This window comes from Monodelphis domestica, chromosome 7, assembly GCF_027887165.1.
Source record: "Monodelphis domestica isolate mMonDom1 chromosome 7, mMonDom1.pri, whole genome shotgun sequence".
Taxonomy (NCBI): domain Eukaryota; kingdom Metazoa; phylum Chordata; class Mammalia; order Didelphimorphia; family Didelphidae; genus Monodelphis; species Monodelphis domestica.
This window is the reverse complement of record NC_077233.1, coordinates 208734281-208750803: the sequence shown is the minus strand read 5'-3', so window position 1 is coordinate 208750803 and position 16523 is coordinate 208734281. Positions and strand designations below refer to the sequence as shown.

General features: G+C 40.6%; 1 pseudogene; it reads right to left on the bottom strand.

Annotated features, from left to right (window-relative positions):
• Window positions 1-9814: 9814 nt before the first annotated feature.
• Window positions 9815-16495, bottom strand: LOC130455619 (60S ribosomal protein L10-like; annotated as a pseudogene).
• Window positions 16496-16523: the final 28 nt, after the last annotated feature.

Here is a 16523-nt window from a genome sequence, read left to right as displayed (position 1 = left end):
GTGCAGCACTTAGAGCTTGGTTAGACAATGAAGAAGCCAAGGTCATCTACTACATCCTGAGCCATTCCCAGTCATCTTGACTTTTGTCTTGCCACTGGACTTCCATGACTGGAAGACAGCAGGAGGCTGAGAGCTTTGGGCAACTTTGCCTCACTTAAATCCAATTCACAAACAAGTCAAGGCAGCACTCCATGATATCACTGGTCTTTGAACATGAAGGAAAAACATCAACAATAAGATTTGAGCCTTGAAATAATCTCATAAAGGGGAATCAAATAAAGATATAATCTAAATTTTTTCTAATTAAATGGACTAGTAAACTTTGAGAAAGCAACAGACTGTGTTCTTTAAGAAGTAGGACATATATGTGAATGATCAGCTTTCAAATATTTCTAATGGGATATGCAAGCTCTAAGTATGCTTTAGTGGCCAGTTCTCAAAATTAGATTAAAGATTTAATCATAAAGTGAAATTATTTTCCCATTTTGAAGTATCTATCTGGAGAAGGAAGCATTGTGGGAAGAAGGCAGAGTAGAGTATGAAGCTTCCTTGCCCTCCTAATACCAGCCCACAAACAAACAAAAATTACTCCTTAAAATCAACACTAAAAGTGGCAAAAACAGACCGGAGTTGGGAGTGAAGCTGAATGGCCAGGAATAACAAAAAGAGGAAGGTTTCTGATTCCCTGGCTTCAGTTCCACTGCAGTAGCTTCTTTGAGCAAGAACACAGCAAATGGAATGGAATCAACAAGGTAGCTCCTGGGGCAGAATTAGCAACCTCTCCTTGTCTGTTTGTTGAGAGCTGTCATCCCAGAGATTACCACCAGAATCCACTGGAAGAGGGCCCTGGGAGCAGCTGTGTCTGCTGTAGCCTCCGCTTGGGAAACCCTGGATGGCCCACCACTGGGATTGAAGGAGCGAACACCTCAGAGTCTACAGGGACAGGCCCCGGAGGCAGGAACTCAAGCCTCACTGCTGAGAGTTGAAGGACTTTAGAGGTCTGAGAAATGAGGACTGGACATCTACTCTGTTCTTGACTGCAGCAGCAGAAGAGAAAGAGTAAAGAAGGAGCATCAGTGAGTGTGGTTGCTGAGGGCCTGAGGTCAGTCATTCTCAGGAGGCTGGAGTCCCTGGGTTGCTGCTGTAGGGAGAGGCAGACTGGCTGCTTGAAGTTGCAATTGCAGAACTGCCCTTGGGCTCTGGTTAGAGCACCTAAGGTCAATCATGGCCTGGGATTTGAGCTGGGGATCAGGGGTCCATCCAATCCTAGATTATAAAAACTGAAATAATTAAATAGGGCCTAAGTACAAACAAACTACACAAAAAATCCTAAAACCTGAGTTTTAGGTTCATACTTCAACACACTAGGAAGTCTGGGACTCCAGCAAAAAGTCAATCATTAGGTATATTGGCCTGGTCACTAAACTTAATAAATAAATAAAAATAGGCAAGCAAAGGAGAAAGAACCCAACCAACCCAATAGCTATTATGGGGAACCAAGTGTGAACTAACCTAGAAAGTATTGTTGGCATATTCTAAAACTGACTCTTGTGAACAATATGCTCATGTACCAAACTTCATGATTGATTACTTAAACCCTGTAACAAAGTGTAACTCTGAGTTTATGGTATGCTGACCACTCCCTAAGCCTGCAGTCCAAAGGTCAATTGGACCTCTGGGCAGGGCACTGAGTCCTTCATTATTTTAGCCTACTCCTCTTGGATCTCGTGGTTGTAAACTGAGCCAATGTTAAATTCTCTGCCATTTCACACGTTCATTAACTACCTCCCATCACCCATTCCTTGATTCTCCAATAAAAGATTGGGGACACATGTGGCTTTCTCTTTTCCACCATCAAAGGAGCAGACACCCTAGAGCCCATGTTGTTGAACTCTTCATCTCTGAGCCTTTATTCCTTTATTGTGTTCCCTCTCTCTCTCAAACCCTTTCACCCCTTTTCCCTCAGGTTTCTAACTTCCCTTCTGTCAACTAGAAAAAACGCAGAACTATTAAATAGTCAAAATCACTCTTTAATCAAGGGAAAAGGGGTTAGCGCTACTAATACGACAACAGAGCTGCTTCCCATGACTACACAGAGTCAAGAAGCCCTGGTCACCAGCCCCTGGGAGTGCCACCGACTCAGGATGGATTCCGGGGAACAAAAGAACTTGGGGAACCTATGTACCCTTTGGGGAGTCCAGGGGCAGGGAAAGATGATTGACATTACTATGGCTACAAGGAAAATGGGAGTGTCCAAACTACACTCTGACAGGATACAATCAAGCTAGAAGCTAGGGTGCAAGAGAAGGGGGCTGCTTAATAGTTACTAAAGGATGGTTCATGCCCAGGTCTGACCTTCCTGAGAAAGGTTCTAATACAGTAGGGGAAGCTACCTAAAACAAAGAGGGTCCTTAGCATATGCTTATCTCACCCAACCAGGATTATCATTTCCCTTCAGGGTAGATTCTCATGGGAACAGGGAACAAGGACAAGCTTTGGGGGTCTCCAATCTACAAGCTAAATCTAAAATTGGGGTTCATCAGATCTCACTAGGTAACAAGTTTGGGATTCCTAAATTCCATGTTGACACTTCTCAGATACTCACCCATGAATATTAATTTGTGACTGCTGGCAGCTACAGGGACAAAGAATACCTCAGCTCAAACTCAGAGAACTATGAAGTGAAAGCACCTACTTAAAAAAAAAAGCAAAGAAATAGAATAAATGACCACAAGTTCAAAAAGAGCTTTTGGGAGAGCTTTCAAAAAAGTTGTTGTTTTTTTCAAAAACCAAATGAGAGAGGTTAAGAAAAAATTGGCGAGAAAAAAAAAGCAATGCAAGAAGATCAAGAAAATTATAAAAGAAAAATCACCTAAATGGAAAGAGATTCAGAAACTCATGGAAGAAAATAATCTATTAGATTATTTTAGATTAGAATTAGACCAGGGGAAGCCAAGTACTTTAGACAACAAGAAATAATGAAGCAAAATCAAAAGAATGAAATAATAGAAGAGAACATAAAACATCACAAAAACAACTGACCTAAAAAAACAGATCAAGGCGAGACACTAAGAATAATTGGGGGCCAGCTGGGTAGCTCAGTGGATTGAGAGCCAGGCCTAGAGACAGGAGGTACTAGGTTCAAATCTGGCCTCAGACACTTCCCAGCTATGTGATCTGGGCCAGTCACTTAACCCTCATTGCCTAGCCCTTACCACTCTTCTGCCTTGGAACCAATACACAGTATTGATTCCAAAACAGAAGGTAAGGGTTTTAATTTTAAAAAAATAATTAGACTCCCAGTTACAATTTTTAAAAAAGAGTTTAGACAACAACAAATCATCAAGGAAAACCGCCCAGAAATTCTAGAGTCTCTAGACTCCACCAATCACTACCTAAAGAGACCCAAAGATGAAAATGCATAGGAGCATCATTGCTACTAAATTCCATACTCCCAGATTAAGGAAGAAATACTATAAGGAGGAACAACAACAACAACAACAAAATTAAATACTGTGGAGCTATATCCAGAACAACACAGACTTAGCAGCTGCAACATTAAAAGAATGCAGGATGTAGAACACAGTATTTCATACAGCAAAAGAAGTAGAGATGAAAATAGATAATAAAATAATAATGGTGGAGGACTTTAATATTCCCCTCTCAGAATTGGACAAATCTAACTAAAAATAAATAAGAAAGAAGTTAAGGAGATGAATAGAATTTTAGATAAACTATATATGATAGGTATTTGGAGAGCCCTGTGAAGATTAAATTAACTATCTCTGTCCATTTTTAGATTTAATCACCAAAAGTGTAAACACCTGAGTGGGGGGAGATCTGTGACCCACGTGTGCAATAGTGGGTGATGAATCAGAATTGACTACCTTTGCCATGGACAGTCCTAAGCAAAGCTTTAGACTATGATTTGTCCTCATAAAGTAGAGGAAGGCACAGGAAGTGAAGCAAAGAAACATCTTTAAAAGGAGTTACCACTTCCTGTGAGGGGGAGTTCTTCATACTTGGGACTTCTGAGTGTTCTCATTCTTCAGAGTTCTTAGTTCAAGTTGGAGGTTGATGAAGAATATGCTGACTGGATCTGAGACCTTAGACTTGGTGAGACTGTCCTTGAATCTCTCCCTTTGGACTGACACGTGGTGAGTGAAAGAGCTAACTCCTTTCCTAGATTTTCTGAAGAGACTAGCCTCAGGAGAGACCTATCCTCTTGAGAGAGGTTCCCTGCATCCCCAGGCTTAGGGAGTGATCAGCATACCATAAACTCAGAGTTACACTTTGTTATAAGGCTTAAGTAATCAATCATGAAGTTTGGTACATGAGCTAGGGGTCAGAGCAAAATACTTAGTGCTTAGGCTAGATAGCTTACCCTTTCCTCTCTCTCATTTTCTTACTTTCACTCTTTCTATATTTTATAAATAAATTGTTAAATAAACCTCTTGGAATTAAAGTTCCTGGTGACCCTATTCTTAAATAATCCAGTCCAACCTTTTATAAAAACCTCTCACATTTTTTACCCCTTATAGCCCCCATACACCTGCATGAGGCTAGTAGTAGATCTAAAACTGAGTATACACATAATCCAAACATAGCTTCTGGTGGGACAACAATGAATTAGAGAACATAAATATTCTGCTTTATACTTTAACATTCATCATACTATGGAGGTAATCCTGCATTCCTGAGGGTTGTGGCATCAAAACAAAAGTTCCACTGGATATGACCAAGCTAAAAAGACTAGGTTTTGGAAAGAGCATGGGTCAGGCAAAATTGTGTCTGCTACCTAAGGACCAATCAAACTAAATATGACCCTGGCAATGAATGTTAACTGAGAACCAGATAGATTAAGTTGATCAAATTAAAAGCTTACAGGAACATGGAGAAACATGCCTAATATTACATTGCTAGGGCAGCTATGAATTACTTTTTAGAAAACAAGATGGAAATATACATTAAGTGCTGTATGCTCGTTGACCTAAAGATCCCAACAAGGACTAGACTGTAAGGGCATAATTGTGAGGGTAAAAAGATGTATATGTAAGAAAATACTCATTTGTTTGTAATGACAAAATAACTGGAAATAACACAAAGGCAATAATTGGGAGAAATAGTTAAATAGATTGTGATATTTTAATGTAATGGACTGTCTTATGTTATTAAAAATGATAAATATTAGAAATATAAAGAATATAAGAAAAATATATGAAGAGATGAAAAGGGAATAAGAGTAATATGTACTATGATTACATTTTTTTAAATATCCACAAAATCAAGAGAAAAAAGTGTCAAAGTAAAACAAGTCCAAAGGGAATTCTAAAATAGACGATATTTATATTAGCACATACATGTAATTTACATATTTTAAACAAATTGTAAACAATGTGGAGTTTGTAGTTTTATATATACATTTTTTTGTGTGTAATAAAAAGTTACTCTGGTTTCTATTGATTATTACTGGTGGCTAATTGATCAAGATATCGCCTACCCTCCTCCCTCAAATGCCACCCATTTTGCCACCCTCTCCCTCCTGCCTCCCTTCCCCTCCCCCTCTTAATCAATCACTTTCTATGTAACTCAAGGTGAAACTATGAGGTTTAGAGAAGATATTCTTCTTTCTCTTTTCTCAAGTAAGTAGGTTTATTGGGGAAGATAGGACAAGGATAGAGGATGAGGTAAGAGAGATGGGATTTTCCCTAATCTATACAAGGAGTCAGGAGGGTATTGGGAGTATTGCAATCAGTCATTATCAGAGACAGTCAGAGAGAGATAAGAGGACAAATATTTTCTTCTTTCTTTTTCTTCAAACTCAAATCTCAGATATACAATTAGTTCTTCAGGTTCAGCCACCACCATCAGCCACACTAGCCAAAGGTTAGTTCAAAAGTCTCTTCCCCAGCTCCAGAAGTCACAGGGTCTCTCAGCTTCAGGTCAGAAGCTAAGAGGGGTCCAGTCAGAAACCTCTCAGCCTGGCTAAAAAGAAAATCTCTCAGTTCAGCTGCTGGCTTGGCTCCCAACTTGCCTTGCAAATTCTCTCTTACACGTGTGTTTGTTTATTTAAATGTTTTTTGTTGGTGGTAGTGGTTACTAAATATTAAAATTTTTTTATATACTAAGTATATGTAAAATTTTTTTAATTTTAAATTAACATTTTTAAAAGATATCTGATGATTTAAGAAAGAGAGGAGCTCATTTTCTATGTCAGGTCCTCATGGGTTCTTTTTTAAATTAGTCAAATGGTTTTTTGGTTACATTAAAATACCCAGTTAACTCCCTCTCTCTCTCCCCTCCTCCCCATTAGAGAAGGCATCATTTGACAAAAAGATATATGTATATATAAAACTATGTTTTACTTATTTCTGTATTTCAATTCTTTCTCTTTGGTAGGCATACACAAGTCATTCTTCAAACAATGTTTCTGTTGCTATATATAATCTCTTGGTTCTGCTTGTTTCAGTCTTCATAATTTCAGTAGATCTTTTCATGTTTTTCCAAAATTAACCTATTCATTATTTCTTAAGGTACAGTATATTACATCACAATCATATACCACAACACTACCCAATTGATAGATATCCCTTCAATTTCCAGTTCTTTGCCACCACAAAAAGAGCTGCTATAAATACTTTAGAATATATGGTTTCTTTTCCTTTTCCCCTGATTGCTTTAGGAAATAAACTTAATGATAAGATTCTTCCTTCAGCCTGTTGATGGCAGCATTCAAACTAAATTTAGGAAACTGCCCTAAATTGTACTGTGATTATTGGTAGTTTGTAGCACTTACCTAGGAATCTCTTGCAAGGGCCTTAGAATCAGGAAAGCAGATTTACTAGAAGGAACACACTTTAGAATTGTCTTGAAGACAAGACCTTTTCCAGAATGTCCAAAGGAGGAACCAGACGACATCCTGGAACATTTGGGACTCAAGATGAAATATGTAGATTAAATCGGTATTGGTAGTAAATTATCAGGTTACAAAGAGCCTTGATATTATATAATATTGATGATAATTATTGTATTGCTTTGACTTTTTTGTTTCATAGGATTTATGTTGAGTTCTCTTGGGTTCATGTAAATCTTCCCTCTCAAATGAATCCATATTGAGCCCTCTAAGTGGTGATCTAGAGCCTGAATTAGTATATCTTTAGGGTCTATTTAATAATATTTGTTTCCTTAAGGGAAATATGAGATTATGACTCTGCTTGAACTCTTTGTGTTTTTCACTCCACCCCTATGATGCCCCTTAAGGTAGACTATAATTCTGTCCAGAAATCTCTAATAGATAAAACATAAGTGATCCTGAGAGTTGTGGAACCCAAGAGCAAATAAGGGAATGTTTTATTAGAAAAAGCATAAATAACACCATTTTGGTTTTTATCCACTATTTTGTGAAGCTAAGCTTTAACTGCCTGAAAGTCACTTAATTTTAGAGAAGTCATATGATTACTTTCCCTCCCAACCATCACTGAATTTAAGGAATGTCACAAAAACTACCCATCTTCCTCTCACCTCAGGGTCTCCTGATCCTCTTCCACCAAAGAGAGCCAAGATGTCTCAAACCTTATAATCCTATTTTTCCTATTTTTTTTACACCCTCCAAAATGTATATTAACTGAAAAAAACAAGCTTCTGGTTCTTTCTGCTATAGAGAGCCTTAATTCTGGTTTTATTTTGTAACCATATGCCTTGCTTAATAAGTTGCTGCCTGGATATAATTACTCAGTTTCTTTATTCCACTGTAACTAGTGGAACACAAGCTCTGACAGAGCTGGAAAGGCTTTAAACACAAAATTGGCAAAGAATTTCAATTGTCTCATAACCAGACTATTATGGTTCAGTTGTTGTAATAGATTTAATAAGTGATCTTTCCATAACAGTAAAATACTTTGTCTGCCTCTGAAGGCCCTTGTTTTCTTCTGTAAATTCTAAAAAATCATTGATTCTCTTTCTTTCCTTGTTTTTCTAGGAAGGACATTACTAGCACTAGCACCTTTCTCCTCCTAATTCTGCCCACTATAAGGATGATATTAGAAATTAAGTCTTCTTATATTAGTTTAGAGATAAGAAGAAGAGAAGCTGGTTTGAGAAAGAATTGGAGTTTGAAATAGATCTGAGACAGAGTGTCAGTTTCAAATGTTGACAGTGTAATGGTTTTTCTGTGACATTTACTCTCTCTGGGTGTGGCTGTTGCTCTGAGGTAGTTGGCAGTTGCTCTCTGAGTGCTGGGAGCAGGTGACATCTTCTTTTCTCTCTCTCTTCACTATCTGAGGTAGAAGGAAAGGAGGGAAAAACCTGAAGGAGCTAAGTGATTTTCCTTTTCCAACTTGGGAAACACTAGTGGTTGTCTATTGTTGTTTCATACATTGTTATCTCTGAGAAAACCAAAGACAGACCTGGTCTTCGGTCTGGACACTGAGTCTGCTAAGTGTAACCTGCTAGTGGTGGTTACAAAAAGGGATTTTTCCTCTGTGGGTTAGGTGTAGCATCCCAAGCATATTCACATCTATGAAATATAAATGACTGTATGATTACTGTGTCTCCAAGCATAAGGTTATACCAATGAGGCTTGTGAATGTAACCTTGAACTGGCCATGCGGCCCTTGGCTAAGACAAACTCATTAACATGCTCGGACTCAATTCCCCGGGAAAGCACCACGGTTTGCAATCTACACGCCCAAAGGTGTTCCCTCTACCTTGCCACCCAATCTTGATTGTCTATACTTTGTGATGTGGCTACTAGTGCTTGGGAGTACCGCCCAAGCAGGACAGGAATAAATTCAGAGGCAAACCCATGAACTTCCTCTTGGCCTTTCTCCCCTTCCATGGAGCTCCACTGGGCTCCTCAATGACTATGTCTCTCTCTCCTCTTGACCTGCTCCTTCCCCGAGGCTGTAACCATCTCGGCCTGCATTCCCTATCTTAATCTCCTCATCCACCTTGTGTGCCTTTGTACTCATACTTTCCTACCAAAGGGAGTATCATAGGGATTGCCTGCCCTATCCAACCACTGACTTGTCCATGTCTTTCATTCTCCACCCTGGTTCTCGGTTCCTACCTCTCCTTGGGTCCCATCACAAAGGTGAGCCCCTTCCCTTGTGGGACCCTGCTGGCCAGGGAAGTCCATTAAGGAAAAACCCCACATTAGGACTCAAGAAGAAGCGAGGAGTCTGAGAATATGAGTGAAGAATGAGAGACACAGACAAGTCAAAGTAATTGACAGGGCAGGCATGATCCCTATGACATTCTCCTAGGTTGGAGAATGTGAGAAGTTTGCAGACACGTGGAAGTAAAGATTCCGAGATAGAAAGCATGTGGCCTAGAGAGGCCTTAGTAAAGAGACAGTCGGGAAGCTTTAAGATTGCTGGAACAAGAGAGAGAGAGAAGGAATCACGCCTTTACCCCAGGCTTTATTGGGGATTGCCAGGATCAATGACCACGTAACAAAGCATAGATAATTCAGATTGGATGACAAGGTGAAGGTGATGCCTTTTGGGCATGTACCATTCAACTCAGGCTTTCTCAGAGGATCCCGAACCAAAATGTTAATGAGTTTGTCTTAAGCAACAGGCCGCATGGCTAGTTCAAGATTTCATTCACAAATATCAGAGTATCACCTTGTATCTGAAGACACAGTAACCATACAATCATTTATATTTCATAGATGTGAATATGCTTGGAATGCTACACTAAGGCTCAGAATCCTAACTTGGTTCTTGCTGAGGCTCAGCCAGCTAGTCTTTGTTATTTATTTATTTATTTGTTTGTTTGTTTATTTATTTTTAGCAGATATCTATTTATTTGTGCCTGCAGAAAAGCAATAAGACAGGTGGTCACAGCCCAGCCCTCAGGAGTGGAACACACACCATTTGTCCAGGGAGCCTCGGTTAGGGATGTATTTGACCCCACAGCCATCAGGAATGAGCTGCTTCTCAGAGATCATATCCTCAAACTAATCAGCATTGAACTTGGTGAAACCCCATTTCTTGGAGATATGGATCTTTTGGCTGCCAGGGAACTTGAAATTAGCTCTCCACAAAGCTTCAATCACCTGTTCTTTGTCCTGGACCTTGGTCTGAATAGACATGATAACCTGGCCAATGTGAACACGGACTACGGTACCCTGGGGCTTCCCAAAGGCCCCCCCCAAATGCCAGTCTGGAGCCTATCAGCCCCAGCACATGACAACATCTTATTGATGCGGATGACATGAAAAGGGTGGAGGCGCACGTGAATATGGAAGCCATCCTTGCCACAGCTCTTTACCATGTACTTGTTGGCACAGATGCAAGCTGCTTTCAAGGCTTTAGATGGCAGCTGCTCGTACTCATCAGACATCATGTGGCCACACAGTGGAAACTTGGCCACTTTTACTTTCTTCCTCCCAAGATCAAAGATTCGGATTTTGGCATCGGGAACTCCCCTGCAGAAATGGGACTTGGGGTAAGGCTTGTTTTTACAGTACCTGTAACAGCGGGTGGGATGACGGCCCATGGTGCCAGTGCCACTGGGGAATATGTCTCACAGCAGGGAAAGGCTAGTCTTTGTTATTTTTATAACATGGCGACAAAGTTAAGAATTATATACTTCTTATAAGGATAGTTTAGTTTATTGAAGAATAGGCAAAATTTGGGTTAGTCAGATCAGGAAGGATCAGTGTAACCTGTGGAAACAGGAGAAGCGGTTCCTTATGGAACCATGGAGTTTTATTTGCGTGGAGTTAGAATCCCTTAGAGTTAGAAATCCTTTTATATCCTTATATTCATAATAAATAGTTTATTTTTATATAACAAGAGTCTCCTTGGCATCCTTGCACCTGGCCCTAACGAGAAGTACACTTATGAGCTTCACTTCACTTATATAAACTGAACATACTTTGTAAGCACAGCAAGCAGAGTATCTAATCAGTTTATAACCGTAATCCATTCACTGCTTATTTTTTCACCACACACATACACAAAGTCTTCCTTTGTAACAAACATAGTCAAGAAAAATAAATCCACACACTAGACTATACATTTCCAAAAAGGTATGATTCATTTTCTCTCTCCAGTCCATCACCTCTCTTATTGAGGTAGCAAGCATGCTTTACCATTGATCTTTTGGAGTCATGTTTGGTCATTACACTAATTAGTGGTCTTAAGTTTTTGAAGGTTCTTTTTTATAGTGTGACAGTCATTGTAGGAATGTTCTTCTAGTTCTGCTCATTTCATCTTGTATCAATTCATACAGATATCCCCAGGTTTTTCTAAATCTATTCTTTTCATTATGTCTTATAGCAAAACACTATTCCATCACATGAACAGAACATAATTTATTAGGCCATTCTCCAAAGGATGGGAGGGAACCCACTTTATTTCCAGTTCTTTGCTACAACAAAAAGCTCTCCTTGGGAATACTTCTAGACATATGGGTCTTTTTTTTTTTAATCTCTGGAGTATATGCCTAGAAGAGATTCCACTAGGGCAAAGAGAGTGCAGAGCGCAGTGAATTTTGCAGTACAACTCCAAATTGATTTCCAGAATTGTTATACAAATTTATGACTCCACAATACATGGTCCAGTGCATGCCTGATGAAGGCCCAGGATGCAGGAGATGACCTTGGCATCCTCCATATCTGACCAAGCTCTAAGGCAGGGGTCCCCAAACTGCAGCCCCCAGAGGCCATTTACTGCACTTCCAGAAGGGGCACCTCTTTCATGGGTGGTCAGTGAGAAGAGCACCGATTCATCCTGTGCTCCTGGAGTACTGTATTTGGTGGCAAAGCTTCTGGTGACAAAATCCTTTCATGGCACCTTGTTCTGAGAGTAACTGAACCAGACCGAGGCTCCTTGCAAAGGATTATGTGGCCGCACAATCTGGGGGAGGGGATTCCATACTGTGTGTACTGCTGCCCGGTATAGCGGTGGCGATGATGAGCCTGTTCCAGGTGTGCCAGGCCCATCACAGCCGGCCCGCAGCCTCCACTCTCCCACAGTGGTATACAGATTTGTTCATAGTTTTTTTATAGTCTGGCCCTCCAACTAAGGGTTCCTCCCCACTCCTTCAGGAGCCTTCATGGCTATTGGAACAAACTGTGACCCGCCTATTTCCGAGAAAGTCTTCACAAGTTTGGGGTGGAGACATCCCTCTAACTCACCACCGAGTTATAGGCCTGTGGGTTACCCTCAACTTGGTTTAGCCCATCTGCGACAAGACACGCAGAGACCTCGTGGTATGGGAGGAGACTAGCCGGCGCCACCCGGGCACAGGAGAGAGAAGCGCGGAACTGGCGCCGGAGACGCCCAGAGGGCGGGGCTTCCAGGTCCCGTCGTGCCTAGGTGGAGTCTCCGCCCAGTGCGGAGGAAGGGGTGGTATTGCGCGGGGATGGGGCCGGTTCCGTATTGGTGTGCCTTCGAGTTTGAAACTCCGACTTTCGCTGCCCGAGACTTGGTTGCTCCCACCCACTCCCTGGAATTAACAAAGCTCACCCAAACTGGCCTTGCATTGCCCCCCACCCCTACAGTTGTGGAGGGAGCTTCCCCAAAGGCCGTGGGATATCACGCAGCACCCACGTCTCCGGTTGGCCTCCCTTTGTCTCCAAAAGACGTTTGGCTCCTTATCCGCAGCCAGGCGCCTGCGCGGATCTTGACATCTCCGGAAGTCCTATCTATTCTTCAATCGACCAGGGTTCTTGGAGACCCGTCCTCTTTCTCTGTGCCAGGATCCCGCGCCCCCAATCATAGAGGGAGGACGTGCCCTGACAGAACCAAAGGCCGGTACAAGCCTGGTTGTTACAACTACTAAGCACTACCACAGCTCGCCTTTCTAGAGCATTTGAAGGTTTTAGAACGCAATCTCTTCACAAAAAACCTGAGAGGGCAGGTTGAGCTAAAGGGAACCCGCAGGAACAGCAGGTCGAGCCTGGCGCCCTCCACCAGGGGCAGAGCCCCAAGCCATGTCCAGAGGCTGGGCAGAGGGGAGAAGTCACCTCCTTTCCAGAGGAGGAGGGAAGGGAGAGGGAAATGGAAATGTTTGTGGATGGGGCAGGGTTCAGCGAACTGGCCTATTGCAGCAGAAATGGTCCTAAAAGCTTCCAGTCTAATGCACTCTGTCCTATCCTTCACATGCTACCAAAATAATGTTATGATTATTGATGACTTTGATTTCTTCATCTGAAAATCGCTTGTACATATCCTTTGACCTTTTGTCAATTGGGGAATGACTTGTAGTCTTATAAATTTGGGAAATTGGGCCTTTGGCACAAAATTTGCTATAAAGTCGCCCCACTTCCCCTTGTTTTTTCCCTTGGTTTCATTGATTTTCTTTGCACACAAAAAAAACCCCAACTTACTCATTTTGCATTTAGTGATGCTCTCTATCTGGTTTGGTCATAAATCCGTCTCTTCTCCATAGAGCTGCCAGGTAAACTATTCTGGGTTCCCCTAATTTATGGTATCATGCTATATATAAATCATATACCCATTTTGACCTTCTCTTGATATATGATGATATTAGTCTATACCTAATTTCTACCATATTGTCTTCCAGTTTCCTCAACAGTTTTTGTTGGTGAGTTCTTATCCCAAAAGCTGGGGTCCTTGGGTTTATCAAACACTAGGTTGGTAAGGTCATTTATTCCGGTATGCTGGGTATCTAATCTCTTCCACTGATCCACCATTCTATTTCTTAGCCACTACCAGGCAGTTTTGATGATTACTGCTTTGTAGTACAGTTTGAGATCTATAGCCAAAGTAATATTCTTTAAAGCACAGTTTTAAAAAGAGAAGCCAACTAGATGATCTCTGGTTTCTTCTAGCAGTATTTCTGTTACTTTGATGATGGGGAAAAAAAATCTTAAATAGCTCTCATTTGCCTTCACAACAAAATCCAAACTCCTTAGCCCAGTAGGAGTCAATACTGTCTACATTCTGTGCATAGCCTATGTCTCCCATAACTCCCTTATCATTACTTAAGCTATCGGCCAAAATGAGTTATGGGCTCTTGTTTATAGGATTCAACACATTTAGCTTCTGTGCTCTTGGTGAATTAATCAGCTCCCATAGGTCAAGTATAATCTATACATCCAGCCCTAATATCTTTCCTCAGCAATCAGTCCCACACAATCAACTGCCTATTGGACATTTCCAACTAGATATTACAAAGGCAGCTCAAAATTAAACTTATCCAAAATAGAAATTAGCATCATTCCACACACACACACACTCACACTGATTCCAAACTTCCCTATTTCTGTAAAGGAGACGGCTATTTTTCTAGTCATACAGGTTTGCAGCTTTGGAAACATTTTCTTTCATTTCATACCAGTTCCCGGGTTTTGTTGAATTCTACCTCAACCTTAACTGCAACAATTCAAACACATACCATTTTAGATTAAGCACACCTGGGCTTTCTCCCGATACTGAAAGTCTCCTAGCCTCAAGTGTCTTTCCTCTTCCTTTGCAAGACATTCTCCACCTACCTGCCTGCCCATGTATTCTCTTGCTCAATAACCTCCAACGGCTCCCTGTCTGTCGTCTCATGGATCAAATATAAACTCCTCTGACATTTAAAATATTTTTAAAGGCTCCTTCCAGCCTTACTATACATTAGTCTTATTTCATGCACTCTATAGTACAACCAAACTGGCCTAATTCTATTTCTGTATTTTTGGACTAGCTAGTCCTCCATATTGGCATTCCTTCCTCCTTACTTCAAGACTTTTAGAATTCTTGGTTTCCTTAAAAGTTCAGCTTGTGGGGCAACTAAGTGGCTCAGTGGATAAAAGATCCAGGACTGGAGACAGGAGATCTTCCGTTCAAAGCTGACCTATCTCAGATACTTCCTGTATGACCTTAGTCAAGTCACTTAACCCCAATTGCTTGGCCCATACCTCTTTTCTGCCTTGGAACGGATACTTAATATTGATTCTAAGATAGAAGGTAAGGGTTTTGTTTTTTTTTAAGTTCAGCTTGTGTCACCTTTTATAAGCTTTTCCTGACTACCACACCACTCCCAAATTTTAGTCTCCCTCCAAAAAATTAACTTATATTTATTTTGACTTCTTGAAAGTTTCACTCTATCTCCTTGTTGGTTTTTTCACTCATTCATTTTGTGGTGTTCGACTGATTGGAGAGGCTTCTTTATTGTGACTTTGAGCTTCTTCTCTGCTATACTCTGCCATCTTGACTCTGTCCCTTCTATATATATCCTTATACTTATTTTGTATAAATGTAACAGTGGCCATCTCATGAAGCCTATATGAAGTCTGGAGAGCCTGACCTTTCCGGGGGAGGGAGGCAGACTCCCCTAGGACTAAATCCTGATATATAAATATAGATATGGATATAGATCTAAGGCTAGAAGCCCCTTAATGGAAGGCAGGATGAGTGCCATAGGCTTACTTTTTTATGTTTATCCAAAAAGTTGTCTTTCCCAATAGGATGTAAGCTCCTTGAATACACAGACTTTTGGGCATTTGTTTTTACATTGCTAGTTTGGAGGGTTTTCAATCCCTAGTATCTATGGCACTCAATAGATACATTGTTTGTTTTATGCTTCACTTGATATTAGGAAAGCTGACTAGAAGATAGCTGAGGTAAATCCTGAGTTTCTGTGGACAAATTACACTAGAAACTCCATCAACTACAGGTTCAAGGAAAGAGCATTGCTAGGTGAAGCTAGAAACTGTAGCCTCATAAACTGGGGCCAGTAGAGAAACAAAATACAGTATCTTCCAGTAGCTTTTGGGAGAAAGTATAATTTGTCAACCTAGAAAGAGATTTCTAGTGGAGCAACAGACTCAACCCTGGTGCTGTTCTATTCAATATGCAAACTGACAATGACAATATGGATTCAAGTATATATTGCATACCTGACAATGACAGAATCAAGATCTAGTCAAAATAATCCTCACATAACCATATAAACACTAGAATTATGCTTCAAATTTGCTCTCTTCTCATTCATAATCACATTTTTTAACCCTTACTTTCCATCTTAGAATCAATACTATGCTTGTAACCAAGGAATAATGTTCTAAATTGACTAAATAAAATTTAAAAAAAGTGGTTTCCTTAAAACAAAAACAAAAACAAAATGAATCAATACTGTGTATTGGTTCCAAGGCAGAAGAGTAGTAAAGGCAAGACAATGGGGGTTAAGTGACTTGCCCAGGGCCACACAGCTGGAAAGTATCTGAGGCCAGATTTGAACCTAGGACCTCTCATAATCACATATTAAAAGTGACAGGCACCTGGTACCAAATCTTCCTTAATTATTCTCATTTAACAAATGAGAAATCTAATTAGCCACTAATTAGCTATGTGTAGCAGAGTTAAGAATAAAACCCAGATCTATTTTACAGAACAGTACGCTATGGGGTTTGGAAAACAATGAAAATTCTTTCTGAGAAGAAAGGCAAGGGATGTTTGCAGCCTCCACTGGTTTCCCTAGGGTGATTGTAATGTAATAAGGGGGAGGTACTAGAACCCCTAGCATTTCTACATAAGTCTATAGAAAGCAGGAACAAGGTA